The following is a 19495-nucleotide window of genomic DNA, read 5'->3' as shown; positions in this document are numbered from 1 at the left end:
GTAAAGGATCTTACAGATTATCTCCTACAATCCCCTTATTTTAAGATAAATAAAACTGAGATTCAGATGTGTAAAACAATAAGGCCAATATTATACCCAATTTAGTGGCAGGGGGAAACTAGAAATCCTGTCTCCTTACTCTTTTTGCATTCTTTCTGCTCTGCCATGTTGACCATGAGGATCAAGTGAGCTACGTGATACCAAGACACAAAGCAGAACATAAAATATTGGACCTACATAAAGTATTAGAACAAATGTAGAAAATATATTAAAAATTATTTTGATTACAGAGTCCAACAAAAGAATGGGTAGCTTAAAATGTGAGATTTGCTATGATGCTTATGGAAGAAATCCCACAGGAATACAATAAAATGTTTACACAGTCTTTCCTTTCATGAATCCTAAACATAACAATGAGAATTTTTCTATGAATATTTAAAGAAAATAAATTAATGATATTAAAATAAAATATCTGGCTGGAAATATACTGTATTAAATAAGAATTTTTGACCTAGAATGTATTATATTCTCCATAGCAAATAATACAAAAAAAAACAGAACTTAATTAACAAAAGCCTTCTCTTTTTTTTTTTCCCTTCCTCTTTTCTTACAAAGAAATGCTTTCAGAATGCTTAAGACTCCTCTCACCATGCTACTTTCTTTGCTACAATCAGTGCATGATTGCCACTCAAATTGCTATACTGGTCCTTTTTCCTCTAGCTCTGCATAAAAAGAAGATGCAGATGAATGGATTTTCTGTGGGTTAATTTATTAGGAGTGCAAAGCAATTATCAGCAAGGTAAATCATGGAACATGAAGTACACTATTACACGCTGGTTGCTGTATAATGCAGGTCCCTTGGCCACAAATGCAATTAAAGTGTTATATTTTATTCTTTTTAATTTTATCTCCTAGTCTATCCTATGCTTTTCCCAGACAAGTTTGTACATAAATATGTGGTCAATGAGTAGAAATGCATAATAACTACCACAAACAATTTTGTATTTTTGATACTATGGAATACGTTTTAACAACATGGTGGCATAAATCTTAAAAATGAGGGCTGGAGAATTTCACTGTAGGACTCAGTTCCCAGGGCATCAGGTTGTCAGTTTCTTGTGTGGCTATAATCGGGTGAAATTATATTACTGTCATGTGACCAGAGACTGATGTGAGGTGAATTAAGCAGTGCTTGCAAATGCCTGTCACATTAATAGTATCTAAATCTTCTGTTTTTAATTTTAAAGGGCAGGTCCTAAGAAAGCCATGTTTACTAGGCTTTCAAGACTCATAAAAGAAATTCTTGACAACAAAAGCAAGCCTTTTCCTTACATAGACCAGTGCAATGTGAATAATAGGAAAGTGACAGAGAGGCCGTATTTCCACAAAGAGAGCAGGACTAAAATCCCTGCTCTGCACTTACTAGATTAATTTCCTTTCCTAACCTCTTTGCCTCAGTTTTCTCATTTATGAAGCAGGAGTAAGAACAACTGCCTGGTGGAATTATTAATAATGTACGAAAGATATCAGCACCTAAGAAGGGCTCTGTGAAAGGAAGCAATCGTGATGGTGTTGGTTAGCCCTCATTTACTAAGAACTGCAGGCCAACGGCAATATTAAAAATTGCACATCCAAACAACGCATCAGGAAACAGCTAATAATAAGCCATAAAACTCACAGAAAGCCCTAAAATTGTACAGGAAATGTGAGTGATCAGAATGGGTAGGGTTAGACAGAAAAGATGGTTGAATTAAATGGAGTCTATGTTCTGAAATAACAGATACAGATTAAAGGAAAGAGAGTGGCAAACATGAAACTGTAGTCATGTGTCACTTAATGATGATATAAATTCTGAGAAAATGCATCATTAGATGGTTTTGTTGTTGTGAAAAAATCAGAGTACACTTACACAAGCCTAGATGGGACAGCCTACTACACATCTGGTCCACATGATCTAGCCTATTGCTCCTAGGCTACAAACCTGTACAGCATGTTACTGTATTGATAAAGTAGGCAATTGTACCACACTGATAAGTATTTGTGTATCTAAACATAGAAAAGGTACAGTAAAAAATACAATATAAAAGATAAAAATGGTATGCTTGCATAAGGCTCATACCATGAATAAAGCTTGCAGGACTGGAAGTTGCTCTGGGTGAGTGGTGAATCGGTATGAAGGTCTAGGACATTACACTACTATAGAATTTGTAAACATTGTATACTAATGCTACACTAAATTTATTTTTTAAAATATTTCCTTCTTGCTGGGCCGGGTGTGACTCAGCGGTTGAGCACCAACCTAGGATCCAGGAGATCGGGTTCGATTCCCGGTCAGGGCACATGCCCGGGTTGCCGGCTCCATCCCCATTCGGGGGCATGCAGGAGGCAGCAGATCAATGACTCTCTCATCATTGATGTTTCTATCTCTCTCTCTCCCTCTCCTTTCTTTTCTCTAAAATTAATAAAGACATATTTTTTTAAAAAATATTTCTTCAATAATAAATTAACCTTAGTTTACTATAACTTTTTTACTTTATTAACTTTTACATTTTTAACTTTCAACTCTTTTGTAATAACACTTAGCTTAAAACAAAACACATTGTACAGCTGTACAAAAATATTTTCTTTCTTTATAACCTTATTCTATAAGATTTTATCTATTTTTAATTTTTTTTTTTGCTTTTCAAACTTTTTTGGCTAAAAACTAAGACACAAACACACACATTAGCCTAGGCCCACACAGCATCAGGATCATCGGCGTCACTGTCTTCCACTCCACCTCTTGTTCCACTGGAAGGTCTTCAGGGCAGTAACGACGTGGAGCTGTTCTCTCCTACAACAGCAGTGCCTTCCTCTGGAACACCTCCTGAAGGACATGCCCGAGGCTCTTCTTAAGGAGGTGTCACTCTTTTCAAGAAAACATCTATGGTACTTTGCTTGGTTTGTTGTTGTTTTTTCATCCCAGATTTATTTATAAGCAGATAATGCACCATGAATATTTCTTTCTATTAATGAAAACTTCTTGGTGTTGGGTTCTATGTCTTCAAACTTTTTAAGGAGCTTGTTAAGGTCTGCAAAACCTTCTGCTAACCCCTTTACTATGAATTTACTCGGGGAATTTTCTTTTTCTTTTCCTTCAGTTTCCTTTTCTCTTGCCTCAACTTCAGCTATGCAATCTTGTTCCAGTTCCAACAACTCCTCATGACTCAGTTCCTGAGGAACCACCTCTTGGAGGACCTCAATGTCATCTTCATCCACACTCAGCTTAAAGTTTTTCCTTGGAAAATCTTTGGAAGTGATAGATGAACCTCTTGAGTGTCTTCTTCTAGGTGCCATACATATACTCCTTGTTGATATAGCCCTAGACCCAAGCAAGGCTCTTGACACAGTCACAGATGTTGGAACCCTTCCAGAATTGCACCAGTGTCCTCCTCATTTAAAGTAACAACCTAAACAAAGGTTCTCCTTAGGTAATTGACCTTAAAAGCTGCTACAACTCCTTGAGCTATAGGTTGCGTCAAAGAGGTGGTTGTTTGGAGGAAGAAACATCACTTTTATATTAGGATGAAGATCACCCATAAAAGAAAGGTGTCCTGGGAGCATTACCAACAATAAGCAAAATCTTGAAAGGTATGTTATACTCCGAATAGTACTTCTCCATTTCACTTGCATAGCAATTCAGGAGGGCACCTTGGAAGAGAGGCTGAGTCATCCATAACTTCTCATTGCTCCTGTAGTTCACTGGCAGTGTGTGCTTATTGATATGCTTGAAGGCCCTAGGGTTCTCACTGTGCCAGATCACAAAGGGTTTCAATTTGTAGCTTGCAACATTGCACCCAAGCAAGATCATCATCCTGTCCTTAAATGTCTTGAAATATTGCTTTGACTTGACCTCCTTTTGGATAAAAGTCCTTTTAGGCATCTGTTTCCAGAATAGGGAGGTTCCATCCATATTGAATATTTGCTCTGGCAAATAATTTTCCTCCACAATAAGCATATCTAGAGTTTCCAAAAATTCTTCAGCTGCCTTCACATCAGCATTAGCAGACTCACCACTCACTTTCACATTATATAATGAATAACAATTATCAATCAATTAAACCACCCAGAGCTAGCAGTAAATTCAACATTGTGGTCAAGTTCAGCTTTTTCGTTCAGTATCACCAACAAACTTTTTGCTTTGGCAGTGATCCTCATGGTGCTAAGAGGGATACACCTCTGTGTCTGCTCTTCAATCCAGGTCATTAGAAGTTCCTCCATGTCTGATATAGGCCCTTCTCAAATTTTTGTTAGTCTCATTGCCTTTAACGAAGCAGATCCTTTAATAGCTTCTGTCACTTTGTTCTTGTTCTTCAAGGTTGTAGCTATGGTGGAATGGGACATGGCTGACTGGCAAGCAAGTACCATCACTGATTTTCCACCTTCGTAGTCTTTATTCACATTTAGTATTGTTTCCAGGTCAATCACTTGATTTGTCCTCTTATTGGAATTTTAGCAATGGATTTTGTATGATTAGGGGCCATGATGAACCAAACAACACGAGATTAAATCAGGCACAAGAGAAAACATGATATACTCTCTTGAAGCAAAATTTTTATAAGTAGAAAGAATACTCTACAATAATGTTGAAAAGTACAGTATAATAAATACACAAACCAGCAACAGACTCATTTATTATCATTATCAAATATTAGGTACTAGTAATAATCATATGCGCTAGACTTTTATGACTGGCAGTTCAGTAGCTTTGTTTACACCAGCATCACCACAAACACTTGAGTAATGCCTTGCGCTACAATGTTATGATGACTATAAAGTCACTAGGCAATAGGAATTTTTCAGCTACATTATAATCTTATGAGACCACTGTCATATATATGGATGGTCATTTTGTCATTATGTAGAGCATGACTGTATAGAAGAACTTTGGGATTTAGTAGGTAAATGTTGGCTTGGACAGTGTAGAGAAATGAATTGGAATGAGAAGGGCTATTCACAGTAGTTGAAGAAGAAACTTCAGCTATTAGTAGGTTGAAACATTCCAATTTGTCCTGGTGGACAATTAGAAATTCTTGAGGATTCTGGAGCAACTGAATGAGGTAATAATTAACAAAGAATTCTGACATACATGCTTATATAATTTTTTAGCTTACTAGGTCCTGTTATGGTGAAAGGCTTGAAAATGAAAAGACCAACCAGAAGACTGTTGTCATAATACAGATAAGAGATGATGAAAGCAGTGGGTACAGCAGGTGACTATGTCCATCATGCAAGCTCGCGGTTGAGGGAAAGATCAATCAATCTCTGCTAGCCTGTTTCTTCTCTAAACTAGCCAAAGCCCAACATGCAAGTCAATGTCCTTCCTTTAGTTAAAGGCTCTGCCCCTAGTGTGAATGCTCTGCACAGAGTTAAAATTAATCTTCTCATGTTTTAGCACCTCAGTGTGAATACATTTGTTTGTTTTTCCTAGAGCAGATGTCCACAGGGGATTGTGAGGGAGGTGGTAATAGCTCTGAACCCCAAGTGGGCGGATGGCCATGACTAAAGCAGAGGAGTTGAGCCTGGGGGTGCTGAACATTGGTCTTCTGCACAGTTTTGCCTGAGGCTGCCCTTGAGGATGATAATGATGATGGTGCCAATAATGTTCTGTAAATTAAATGTGGCAATGGGAGAGATTATATTAGTTACCTTGGGAATTAAAAACTAATGTATTAATGTAATATGCTGTAACTAAGCAGTGATGTTAGAACAATGTTTCCCCAAATTCATTCTTTGCTGTTTTGAAAATTCAGACCTGTGAAGGCCCACTCCTTTGTGTGAACAAATTTTAGCTTCAACCCAGTTTTGCTTTGTACTTCTATTACAGAGGTGTCTTTTCAGCTTCATCGCCTTCCCTTCAGTTGACCTAACTCATCATTATTGTCTTATCCATGAAACATGTGTTTTATGTTTAACTTACATGAAAAAAATTGAAGTGGGTTGTCAGCATTACTATGGACTGATACATTCTGGAAAAAGCACATGCGATGATATTGCCTCAGTGTTATAAGCACCCTCTTTGCATCTACAGCCATCCCCTCTAATGCTAAATTGTGTTCTTTTGAGTAATTCAATGCTTTTCTTATTTAAAATGTTATGTATTCATGCTTTGTGTCCCCAACTCCAGTAAAAGCTCTTAGAATCCCTCTTTATCTCTGGTCCCTCCTAGCACCCATGCTAGTCTCTATTAGGAAGACATATTTTCTGCGCTTAACCACAAACTCCCGGTCACGGGTACAATTCCTTGCTCTTTTTCTGGAAGTGATCATTTTACACTATGTGACACTTGAAGTAATTATGTTTACACAGTCAATCAATGGGGAGGTGCGGGTGCGGGTGAGTGCATGGTGAAGCATTAGTAGGCGATTCCCCATTCCTGGAGCTGCTATAAACTTGAGTGTGATTCATGCCTGCAGTTGCTGAGTCCCTGTTCACCCAATCATGGTACCAAATAAGGTCTCATAGTCAAAATGAATGGTTTTGAAAACCGTGCCCTGCCATCCTGCTCACAGCTGAATTCCATTCTGCTCCTAAGATGCAGCTCTCTGAGTAATTCCTGGGGACCTCAGGAATTCAGTCACCATCCCTGCCTCTGTCCTGTCCACTGCTTCCTTTTTGCCGCCTGTCACAGAGTTTCCAGCAGTCCTATGGTTGCATGGACTGTAGACAGAATCATGACAGCAACAGGACCTGTTAATACCACCTGTGGGGCAGGGGCTGCAAATACCCTCCTATTTCTCCCCCCCCCCCCCCCCCCACTGCTCCTTACCCTCGGCATTTTCACACATCTGTCACCGAGTTCAAACATTCCTCACCTCACACAGGCTGTTCTCTCTGCCTAGTGTCCTTTCTACCCCGTACACCCTTGTCCACACAGGCAACCATTCAAATCTCAGCTAAATCGTTCTCTCCTCCATCCCTCTAGCCCTAACTCCCAGAATTATCCATGCACCCTTCTTTCTACAGTCTCTTCAGGGCACCTCAATAAAACATGTATCACACTGAATTATAACTGTTTCCTTTCATGTTTTTCTCCTTACTAGACAGATCATGAGATCCTTGATGGCACTGAGTGAAGAATAGCTCTGTAGGAAACTGTACTCAGCTACGCAGACCTATTTAGATATTTTACCAGCTCATCAATAACCAAGACTTTTGTTCATTAGTTAGAAGGGAGGGCACATGGTTCTTAATTAGAGATAGCTTTATACCATGATTAAGAATTTGACCTTGATTCAGTCCAAACCACATTCTGAGAAAACCTGCTTGAAATGAAGTATTATGTGGCTATTTAAATTAGTATATCTGTGAATAGCAGAAAGGATATGGCAATGGATATTTAAGGCCAGCTGTGTGAAGGATAAGAGAGGTAGGTAAAATTGACTTACTTATTTAAATGTTCCAGAATATTTGAAAAACTGAGCTGTCAGAGAGAGAGAGAGAGAGAGAGCGCAAAGAACCCACACATTGCTACTCAGAATAATTTTGCTTAGAAAATAGCATTATTTCTGCTTGATTTGATTTCATGTGGTTAAGTTTGCAGGAAATGTTATTTATTATATACACAGCTAAGTTTATGTAATTATCTGCAAATGTTCTAGTATAGTACACACAGCCAACAACACTGCTGCTTGTTGCATCAATTTGGAAAAGAGAGGAAAAAATTAGCCATGTAATAGTTAATTCAATTTATAAAATTAAATGTGTACTGAAAATATGTCTGGTAAATATTATGCCATCTGCACATGCTCAAACAGTGAGCCTGGTTAATATTTTATAGTTTATCTGATAAAGTTAACAAAAGAATTTAGTCAGAGTGGAGACATACACTGAATATTTCATCACCTCCTTAATTGCAGAATACAGACAAGACATTTTTCCCCCTTTGGGAAAAATAAATGTTAAAAGTTATTGCAGATGGAATCAGTTTGGCAATTAGGTTGAAATCCAACTGAAACCAAGCAGAAATTGACGGCTGCAAACATCACAATACCAAAGTATTTTCAGCCAACTCCATCAATTTACATGATGAAGCAGAAATGTTGATAGCAATGCTGTGTTGCTCGGCTGGCAGAGGTTATATTAACACGGAAGAAAAACTGGCTTTGTGCCTTTTTTCCCAATAGTTAATTCACAGCCATCAAGAGCTGTCATTCTTATGCTCAGCAGACAATATGATATACCTAAGGCTTTTCATTCTGACTTCTGATTTAAAGGTCTTCAGCCTGTGCTGTGGACCTTAACCTTGAAGCCAAGTGCAAATTAGCTTTAAATCAATGAAGCTGATTAAAGCTCCATTGTGGTTGAGCCCTTAATAGAAGAAGGGAGGGGAAGGAACCACTTGAAAACAGCAAAAGATTGGCCTCTCTTAACTTGGAACATATGTAATGCTTTTCAGCTCTTCTCTACCCTGACAGAACCATGAATGGTCTTAAGGCTATTTACCTGCTAAGAGAATGGACCAAATTTTCCAATTCAGTGGAAGAGGCCAAGTGAGAATCAAAGCTTTTTTTTTTTTTTTTTTTTTTTGCAAGCCCTGGAATATAAAAGGTTATTTTGAAAAGAAGAGGGGACCATCAAAACATCTCAGTAGAGGCCAAGAGAATCAAGTTTCTATCGTGTGGAAAAAAATTCTTACATTTTAAAAATACTTTGGGCTTCTGTTTATTTTTGTTTTGTTTTTGTATTTTAAGATATACCATTTCTCAAAAAAACAAGAGGTTGTTGCAAACTTCTGACCATCTAAAAAATGTTTTTACTTCCTCACAAATGAATATATCTCCCAAAAACATGCCTGGAAGGAGTTCTTTGTTTTGAGAGTGGCCAGTAGGCAGGACCATTTGCTTATCTATACCTCACCACCAGCACCACCCACCCAGCACCATAGAAACTGCTCCAGGGATACTGATGCTTCCCAAATTCCCCATGGCTATCAGAATCTAGACAAATTCAGTTTTTACCGAAGAATGATTCTTTTTATAGCACCTTCAGAAATGCTAAAAATGTTAGACTAGAAAGAATATTTTAAATAGACAAAGGCTCATTTTATTACCTAATTTAATGTTGTAATGTTGCAATTTAATCTGCCCTTCCTGGGAACACCATCCCACTGTAATAGCAACCTTCTCAACCCTGTCCAAGGTGTGGATGAATCCTTACCCTTATATTTCAGGTATGAGGAATTTGAAATCATAGAAAATAAATTTTTTATGAAGAAACTTAGGGGAAATAAAGCAAATACAAAAAGGCATAAACAAAGGACTTCATAGAATACAGGTTATTTAATAATTAGGAGCTCTCCATGCCTACCTCCTACATTAGTGTAAGTAAAGTACTTTCAACAGTACTTAGCATATAGCATGTGCTCAACTAACATGGGCTATTGGCTATTATTCTGCTGGCTTGGATGCATGCACTTGACCATCACAGAGCCCTCAATCTTTTTTCTTACCTCCCCTTTGAATGCACCCATCCCCAAAGCTATGGCTTGAAACCCTCAAGATCTCCTCTCCTATTCCAATTCTTAATGGAGGAAGAGCAAGGAAGCTGAACTAGAAAATAAATCAGTCACTTCCACCTAACTAAGTGGCTAAATACATGCTAATAGTCACCAAAGGTAAAGAAATGTCAACTAATAAAAAACACACACCCTAAAAACAGGGCAGGGCACATCTTTCCCCTCTTTTGAAAGTTAAAGAGCTGTTCCCCGCATGCATCTCTAGGTGACTGGTTTATCTTGTTTAATCTTCCAAGGCAACACAGACTAACGAACAACAGAGATCTGAACTGGCCAGTGAAAATAGAAAGAACACAGAGAATGGGGATAGGGGAGGCAGTGGAGTGCTAGGAGAGGAGAGAGAGCAAAAAAGAGAAGGAAGATCACTGAGGAAAGGAGGCTGAGAATGAACTGAGATCAAGGGTAATGTTTCCCAAGATGAGGCTGGGTGGCAACTGACAGGACAGACAGCTCTGCTCTGCACAGACACGGGGTCGCCTGGCTCCTTCCATTTACAGAGCTGCGGCTGCACAGCTCTAGGCAGAGATAAAAGGAGAGGAGAGAAGGCTGAAGCATCAGCAAGGCTAGACAGCCAGCATGTAGAGAGTGATAATTATAATGATTTCCTAAACCACAACTGCCCTCTGTCATCAACAAGATGTTGTAAGAGCAATCAAATTATCTGTCAGACGCTGGCCTCTCTGGGAAGCGGTATGATTTACACGCAAACTGTTATTACTGATGGTGACGGTGGTGGTGATGACGACTACAGAGATGGCTTCGATTCAGGATCTCCTGAGCTAGAACTATCTGCCTCAGTGAGGCCCAAGCTGTTTTCAGATCTCGTTAATGCTTACCTGTAATTAGTCATCGCTTAAAATAACCCCTGGAAAGCATTTTAGAGGTTGCTGATCAAATGAAAAGCAAAATTACATGATTAAGAGTAACTTTCATCTGAACATGGGAAAGTCGCAGACTCTTTTGATACCTTCATTTCATTTGCCGAACGCCTTGCATTGGAATATATCACCTCTACGACTAGGAACTAACCTGACAAGTAGATAAAGACAGTGCACCCAAATGGTATAGCTCAGGAAACTTTCCTTGACCCAAAATATCTCCTTAGCTCAGACATAAAAATAAATACCTAACAATCTGTCATTAAAAGTCTGTTCCTCTGGATTTCTGAGCACCTGCATCTGCATTTTTTAAATGCAAATGCTTCTAGATTTTATGAAGAAATTTAGCTGTCTTTGCATCCTAGAAGAACTATGGTTTGTTATCTGATGTTTTTGGCCACTTTTCGGTGGGATCCCTGGCTACATGAAATGATTAATCATTTAAAAAATTAAGGTGGCACCAGGCAGAGTAAAAGGCATTTAAAAAATTAAAATGTAAATAAAAGGGAGCAGCAAGCCCCCCAAGGGAAAGTTATTCATTTCAAGACTTTGTTTAAGACTAACTCTGGGTTGTTCTAAAGAACAGAACAAGGCAAAACTACAGATTCAAAGAGGACTCAGAATAAAGCGTCTTTCCGTAGCTCTAAGGAAAAACAGCATCCAGTGAGTCCCAGCCGTGAAGCTCGCTCATCTTTCACCTGCTACCATACAAAGCAGGATGAATGGTCTCTCTCCTCCTGTTATCCCTAGATCTCGGTTTCGTAGCCAGAATTGCAGGAAGGAAGCAGTTCTGGAATTGCCAGCAGGGGGACCAGGGCCTATGGCAGAGGAACCAAAACACATGCCCTCTGTCTAATCATTGGCACCCTCCGCCAAAATTCCTTCGTCATTGCCAAATTGCTCCACTACAGAATCAGAGCCCACACATCACAGAGGGCACAGAGAGGGTGAGCATCTTTCGAAGGACCTCCTGTACTTCCTTCCAGATGAAGGTGCCAACAAGCATTCAGCAGTTTTCCTTAAATTCCTTCATGCATCGTAGAAAGCAAAGAGGCTTGTTTAAGCTTTGAATCCCTAGAGGGGACACAGGCTAGCCTTCCACAGACCTGGACAGAGATCAACACTTGGTTAGGAGACAATTACCTAGTAGTCAGCTGCACAGGCTGAGATGGATCAGCGGTCAACCTAAGCTTCTCACCTCAAAGAGGCTACCAAAAACTCATCCCCAGACACAGAGCAGACCTAATGGCTCAGCCACTTCACCACTGACAGACAGATAGGACAAATAGTGTGAATGTGTGTTCTGCCCACTTTTCTTTGTGTGTCAACGCCAAGTGGTTTCTTCGTGTGTGCACGTGTGTAGATGTGTGTGTGTGTGCAGATGTGTATGTTGATATCTAACTATATGATACACACACGGATGGAAACAGGGATATCCCCAACAGGACTACTTGCTACATTACATCCCACCAGCACTGCGAGGTTGTCGTGTGTTCCTATGTAACATGCCCTGTCACCCACACACACTGTCCAGAGAAATCAGACTCAATCATGGCATGGGAGGCATCATTTCAAGTGTCTTTATATTCATACTTAACAAAGTTCATGATAGCGAGGTTAGAAAATGCTCTTCTGAATCTATTTCCTGTCTCCCTACACTATCCACATCCCCATAACCTCCCACCCTCCCTACATCATACATATCTCTGCATCTCCCAATGTCTGTCCTTACCTCCACCTAGGACTCACGTTTTCACACAGGTTTCAGATGGGGTTTAACTGATGCTGAGATGCCCATGAATTCTCCCTGATCTTGCCTCTCTCTTCTGTGGTTCACATTTTACCCTCCGTGTCTGTGCTGAGAAAGTTGCAAGTGTGTCCGTCAGCATTTAGCTCCTGACTTTGAAAAATCTTGATGAAGCCAGGATGAACTACCACCTGATGGCAGTGGCAGGTCCCCTGTCTCCTCTCCACGGTAAGACCAGTTTACAGATGACAAAGGCCCCCATCTAGGAGGCAGCTTTTTGAGAGCAGTAAAAGGATCACAGGAAGTTGGTCACTTTGTCTCATATTCTAGCAGATGGCAAGAGTGTGGATTGCTCTTGGCAGCCACTGTCAGGCTGGATGGCATTTTACTCAGACTCCCCAGTGACACTGAAGAATGTGTCCACTTCTATCTAGTCTCTGAGTAACAGTCTCTACAAATCCCCTGTGAGATGATTTTTTAATGGTTCAGATATACCATCAATCTGTTCATAAGGTTGCTTAAAGTCAGTATGTGCCCTTGTCTGTGTGATTCTTCAGGAACAAGGGGCCATTTTTAAATGCAGGGTAACTGACAAAATCTCTTCCCAAGTAGTTTATGAAGAGAAAGGAAACCGACTAAGAGGATGCTGCTTTTACAAGTCAGCCTTAGGGAAAACAACACAAAACAAATTGATTTTCAAAGATAAAGCTTCTAGAAAAAAACCTGAACATGTACTTATTGGAATAATATACTTTTTGGTGTGCCCTTAAAATTTTGTGAATAATACAGATGAAACACTGAAGCAGAAAGCCTTCCTTCAGAAATGCTTCTTAAGAACTTTAAACTGCAGAATTAAAATTTAAACATGTTAAAGCTTTTTACATCCTTTCTGCCCCATTCCAGATTTCAAAACAAAACAAAAAACTTCCTACGAGACAGAAAAAAGTACCATTTAGCCCTGGCCAGTGTGCTGCAGTTGGTTGGAGCATTGTCCTGTACACTAAAAGGCTGTGGGTTCAATTACCAGTCAGGCACATACCAAGCAAGGTTGTGGATTCGATCCTCAGTTGGGGTATGTATGGGAGGCAATCGATCAATGTTTCTCTCTCTCCTCCTTCCACTCTAAAATCAATTTTTTAAAAATATACCATTTAGCCCGGCCGGGCGTGGCTCAGCGGTTGAGCATCAACCTAGGATCCAGGGTTCGATTCCCGGTCTGGGCACATGCCCGGGTTATAGGCTGCAGCCAATCAATGACTCTCTCATCATTGATGTTTCTATCTCTCTCTCTCCCTCTCCTTTCCTCTCTCTGAAATCAATAAAGATATATTTAAAATATATATATATATACCATTTATATATATATATATATATATACCATTTATATATATATACATATATGTGTGTATATATATATATATATATATACCATTTAACATCAAAATGTCTCAACTTACTATAGGGATATATTATTGTTTGTATTATTGTTTATTAGTTGATTAGATTTGGTAAAAGATTTCTTATGAATATTTGATTTTTCTGTAAGCGTTTATTGCTACTGAGTAGGAAATTTCCAATGTTCTCTAAATATCTTCCAAATATTTAAAATAAGTTCAAATCAGCTACAAATATCAAGATTGTTAATAAGATTAAATATCATACAGAATGGAATATAAAATTACTTATGTTCTAGCCTACATAATATGCAGAGGAGCCTCAGAAATAAAAAAAAGCAGTAATTGCTTGATCCTGATTTGAGAGACTGTTATTCGCTTTCCCCGCACTCCAGTCCAGCCTCAAGTCAAAACAGCGCTTAAAATAAAGTGAACCTCACTGGAAGGACAGCGTAGCGTGGAAAGTAGTTTGGATAATTTTTTTCTCACAGATTCTTCACAGTGTAGGTCAGTGAGATCATTGCTCTTTCATTTTCTTAATAATTCTAAGAAAGCTAAGAATTTGACCAAAACCCAAATCTACTCTGTTGGCAATTTGATAGTTATAACCAAAAAAAACCATCACATTCTTATACAAGGCAACATGTAGGAAACATTTATAATGAAAAAAACAAGACTGGAGAAAGATCTATATTTAGAAAATGTATAACCAGTAAATTCTACAGCTGAGAAAAATAAAATATGGGCTTCCTCCAACCCCAGGAATTAGTTAGCAAGTTCTATCCAAAGTATCCCAAAAAGCTTTGTTTATTTTATAAAATGGACATTCTTGGAACTCCAGCACAAGTCAATCATGAACTTGTATGCTGACAGAATGAGAAATGTGAAGAACGTAAGCTTTCTGTTGGTAGAAAATCCTGTTCTCTGGAAGCGAAACAAAAGTGCTTGGGGGTGGAAAAAAGAAAACACCCCGGTAAGTTTAGTAAGTGCCATTATTGCTCAGAAATCTAAAAGGGCGATAATATGAATCACAAGAGAAGTGCAATAGGGCAGCTATTTGAAATTTGTTTTTCACACATTTAGTGCAAAAACAACGGCTCTTGCAAGAAAGGTCAGTCCTCCCACACGTTAATGTCCAATCAAGCAGCACTTTGAGAATCCAAATGTGATTGCAAATCTCTAGCACGCCAAGATGAAGGCGTTTTCCTTTCAATCTATCTGTTACTACCAGCATTTTACATTCATTATGCTCAGAGGTTGAAGTGCACACTAGGTATTTGGCTGGTGCTGAATTCCAGCACTTTCCTCATTACACTAGAATAGAATTAACATAAGAACACACATACATGCACACACACAACTATGCTATAGAAACCATAAGCATCTGACTAGCCCGGCCCAAGTAATGAGATTCAGACTGAAGGCTTCCTCTCCAACCTTTTTTCTCCCCCTGGCATGTTTGCAGGGTCTCAGCGTGCCGGAGCCTGCCTCACGGGCGGTGGTAATAAGGCACAGCATGGTGAGTAAAGAGCAAAATGCAATTAGCAGAGGTTGTCCTTTCTTTTGTACATTTAAGTCAGACCTGAAACATTCTTCATATCAACACCTGTGGTTGTGCCTTAATTTCCTTTGTAAAAAGTAGTTCAAGTACTTTATTTTAAATTATCAATAATATAATACAGCTCACTATTGAACAACAGGGGTTGGAACTGAGCAGGTCCACTTATAGGCAGGTTAAATACAGTCAGCTTTTCGTACCTGCGGGATTTGCATCCTCAGTTATTCAACCAACTGCAGATAAAAAATAGTATTTTCGCATTCCCAACCACAGATTCCCAACCTCCCATATTCAACTACAGGTTCACAACAGTGGATCCATAGCCATAGATTCCCAGCTCAAATGGAAAATACTGTTTCCCATCCAAGGTTGGTTGAATCCACAGATGTGCAGGGCCAACTGGAGAGCCAAAAGTTATAGGGGGGTTTTCAACTGTGTGGCATGTCGGTAACTTTAACCCTGTGTTGGTCAAGGGTCAACTGTGTTTGATGGGCCAGGTACAGAAACCCAGGTACAGAAACTCACCAGGGCAGGAAGCCCCAGATGCCTAGCAAGGGGCAAAACTGAGAAGAAAAGAACCTTGTCCCCAGGGTAATCTACCCTCCCTCAGCATATCACTGCTTGCATTTAGACCCCCTGAGCATTTCCTCCCTAAAGATAACATCTAGGCCTCAATTGTATTTCAGCTCCAGGCCCCAAAAAGCAGCAGAACCAGACAAGTGATGCTGTGGCTGCCTCAGGACCAGCTACATTGAAAAATGACCCCCAGTCCTGGCACCGACCAATCAGTGGAGACCACGACCCTGAAAAAGCACACCTGAAAGCTCATAAATATTCTATTGAGACCCTCCCCTGAGAGCTCCTGCTTGCAAGAAAGAGATAAATATGCTCAGGACAAAGGACCCAGTGTGTGGGAACATGCCAGCACCATCTTCTTCCCTCTGAGGGGACCCCACGAGACTTGCAACCAGCGAAGAATGGGCAGCAGCAGTTCGTCTTGGGTTTAGCCCCGAACCTGTCTCCAAGGCCCCTTCTCTCTCCGACTTCTCAGTGAGCCAGAGCAGCCCAGCCCAGGCTTTCCTGATGCTTCTTCTATGCTCTTCCTTGTTTCACTGTCCCAAGTATATTTTTGCTGCCATCATGGACCCAACACCCTTTGACTCAGTGCTGTGCAGCCCTTCCTTTCAGATATCCCCCTCCCCATCCCCTTTTCCCTAAATAAATTCAATTTTTTCTTTATTCACCATCTGAGATGGCTGCCTACCTGCACACCACGTTAACCTTTCAAACTATACATAGAAAAAAATGCATAAAACAAGTGTACAACTTAATGAACTATTGAAATGAACAGCAACAAAGCCTGCACTCACAGTGAGACATAACATAACAGAATCCCAGACGTGTCCTTTCTTGAATATAAATCCTTCCTCCCTACTCCTGTAACCAATAACCCTGAAGTGCATATCTACTTCTTTGACTTTCTTTAAGGTTTTATTATATAATTAGGTATACCTAAAATATGGTTGAATTATGCCTGGTTTTTATTGATGTAATTCAATTCATATAGAATAGATCCCATCATGTATGTCTTCTGCTCAGTATTGTATCTTTAAGATTGATCCACACACTTTTGTGTATTTGTAGTTTGTTATTTTTATTGTTACATACTTTCCCAATGCCTGAATATATGACAGTCAACTTATTCATTTGAATGTTGATGTGTTGATGGACAATTGGAATATATATCTGACCCACTACAATGCAGCTTTGAAAAGTCTTACACATATTTTGGTCTACATAAGCAGAAATGTATGTGGTTGTATACATAAGAGTAGGATTACTGCATCTTAGGGTATTTGTACGTTTAGCTTTACTAGAGACTGAAAAAATTTTCCCAAGTTCCCATCCCACCAGCAATGCACAGTTCTAATTGCTTCACCTTCACCACAACACTTAGCTTTTTGTTTGTTTGTTTGTTTGTTTGCTGGTCTGGCTGACATCCCTTTCCTTTTTAAATAAAATTGTTTGACACATGATCTCTCAATGCACTTTCAGAACCTATTCTAAAGGTCATCAAAACTTCCTTATCTTGTCACTGTGCACTATTAGAGAGCCCCAGAATTTAGAACTTATTGAGATAATAGACTATATTAAAAATCTGGAGAAAAGTTCAGAGAAAAGAGACTGAATTTATCAAAAATTCAATGGACCTATGACTTAGGTAAGAGAAGAGCAAAGCAGTTCTGCATTATCTGTAAATCAAATAATAAAATGAACATCAGATTCTGTAGAAAAAAATCAAGTCTTATTAATGTGCCTGAGAAAGTAAATCACAAAGAAAAATAAATCTGAGAAGAGTGGTGTGGGAGCATGGGAATTAAATAAACAAAAAGTCTACCCTTCCTTAGTTTCTGTCTCCTCCTACACACACATACACGCACACATACATTATTTCTCTCACCACCTCCAGTACTAATTAGTGAGTGGCTTCTCTCCCTTGAAATGCTAGCAAGTTCCAGTTGAATACATTTTTTAAAAAGAACACTGAAAACTATTTGAATATGAGTTAATATTTTTCCAAGAATGTATTTCTCTCATGACTGAGTTCCATATATACAGAGCTAGACCAAAAATGGCATTTTCTTCACGAGGTTCCTTTAAAGGAAGGTCACAAATGTTTTCTACACAGAAAACTGACAAGAACAATAAATTTACACATAAAGGTGTAGAAACTGGATACAATCGATGGATACCTCTTAATCCTGGATGAAACATTTGTTTTGCAGGCTTTCAAAGTTAGGACTATGACTTTCCTCACCTACATCTATTTAGACATCAGAATTAATAAAAAATTCAATGTATTCCTTATTTTGGAGATTATTTACTGATGTGTACTTTATCTCTCTGGCAAGATCTTACATGTGTAGGTTAGATCAATAGTTAACTGGGAGATGGAATATTGTGAATTAATTGGCCTTTTGACCTGAACTCATTTACAAACACAAGTAAGAGATTTTTAGGTGGTATCAATAGAAAAGGGAAGGAGACAGCAAGATGGCAGCATAGGTAATAGCTATATCACCGCCTCCCGCAAACACATCAAAATTACAACTAAAATACAGAACCACCATCACTCAGAACCTCCTGAAATCTGGCTGAACAGAAGTCTTACAACCAGGGAACTGAGGAAACACCGAGACTGGTAGGAGGGGCAGAGACACTGGTGAATGGGGGCTGAATCTCTCTCTGAGAGGTGGCCAGGGGCCCACACCCGGTGCCGTGGTTTAAACCCTGAGGGAATCTCGGTGATGGAGGTTTCACAGAGAAGCGAGGGGACTGTCGCTGATGATTGCGGAGGCTGCAGGAGTCCCAGGCAGCTCCTCTTAAAGGGCCCGTGCATGGACTCACTCTGACGTGCTCCCTCTGAGCTCCAGCACTGGGCAGCAGCTTGAAAGGAAACTGGGACATTTGAAGAGGAACTAACTTGCCTGGAATCAGGAAAAGAGCTGGAGGGGCAGCTTTTTCCCAGACAGAGGAGCAGGCAGAGGCCACTGCTCCTTTGGTGAGCCTACCCCCAACCAGAGCGGGCAGGCTGGCACCCTTTCTGAATCTCCATCAACCTCACTACACCTTTGGCCCTGCCCTGGTAATTCCTGGAGACCCTGCCCCTCCCTACCTGCAAGCTCATCCAGGCCATTTCCAGTGGCTTTTCTATGCAAGTGGCCTCTTGAGCCTCATGCTTAGGACTTTCCTAAAATCTCTCAAACAAGCAGCAGCTGGTTTCAGTGTGCCCCATACATCTTGATAAGTGGCCCCAGGCCTGGCACAAGTGGCAGCCTGCATTGGTTCATAGCTTGGCCTCTCCTGGACACCTCCAAGAGCAGCATGAGTAGCAGCCATCTATGGATTGCTGTGTAGCTCATGCTGGGTGGTCCTGGGCAAGGAACAGGCAGAGGCTAACTTTGCCCCTCCCAGGAGGCCCCAGAAACAGTGCACCTGGTGGTCAGACTCAACCACACTGGATCACAACCCTACCACATCCATGAGTGACACACTCAAGGGATGTACTTGGTGAACACCAAAGCTCCACTGAAGTAAATCCTGCTCCATAGGGTTGTCTCCAGCACAACAGCTCTTCAGCTGTTGCTGCAACTGGTCCTCACAGCTGACTGGCCTGGGGGCCAATTTCTCCCAGTGATGACAATAGCAACCAAGGCTCAACTACAACAGCACAGTTCAAACAGCCCATACAGGGGAGCACCTAGAAGGTCCAGCTCAAGTGACTGGGGAGACAGCCCCTGGACCCTATAGGACACCTACTACACAAAGCCACTCTACAAATTCCAGGAGACATAGCAGCTC

The sequence above is a fragment of the Miniopterus natalensis genome, chromosome 9 (assembly GCF_054644295.1).
Source record: "Miniopterus natalensis isolate mMinNat1 chromosome 9, mMinNat1.hap1, whole genome shotgun sequence".
NCBI classification, from domain to species: Eukaryota; Metazoa; Chordata; class Mammalia; order Chiroptera; family Miniopteridae; genus Miniopterus; species Miniopterus natalensis.
This window is presented reverse-complemented; position numbering follows the sequence as displayed.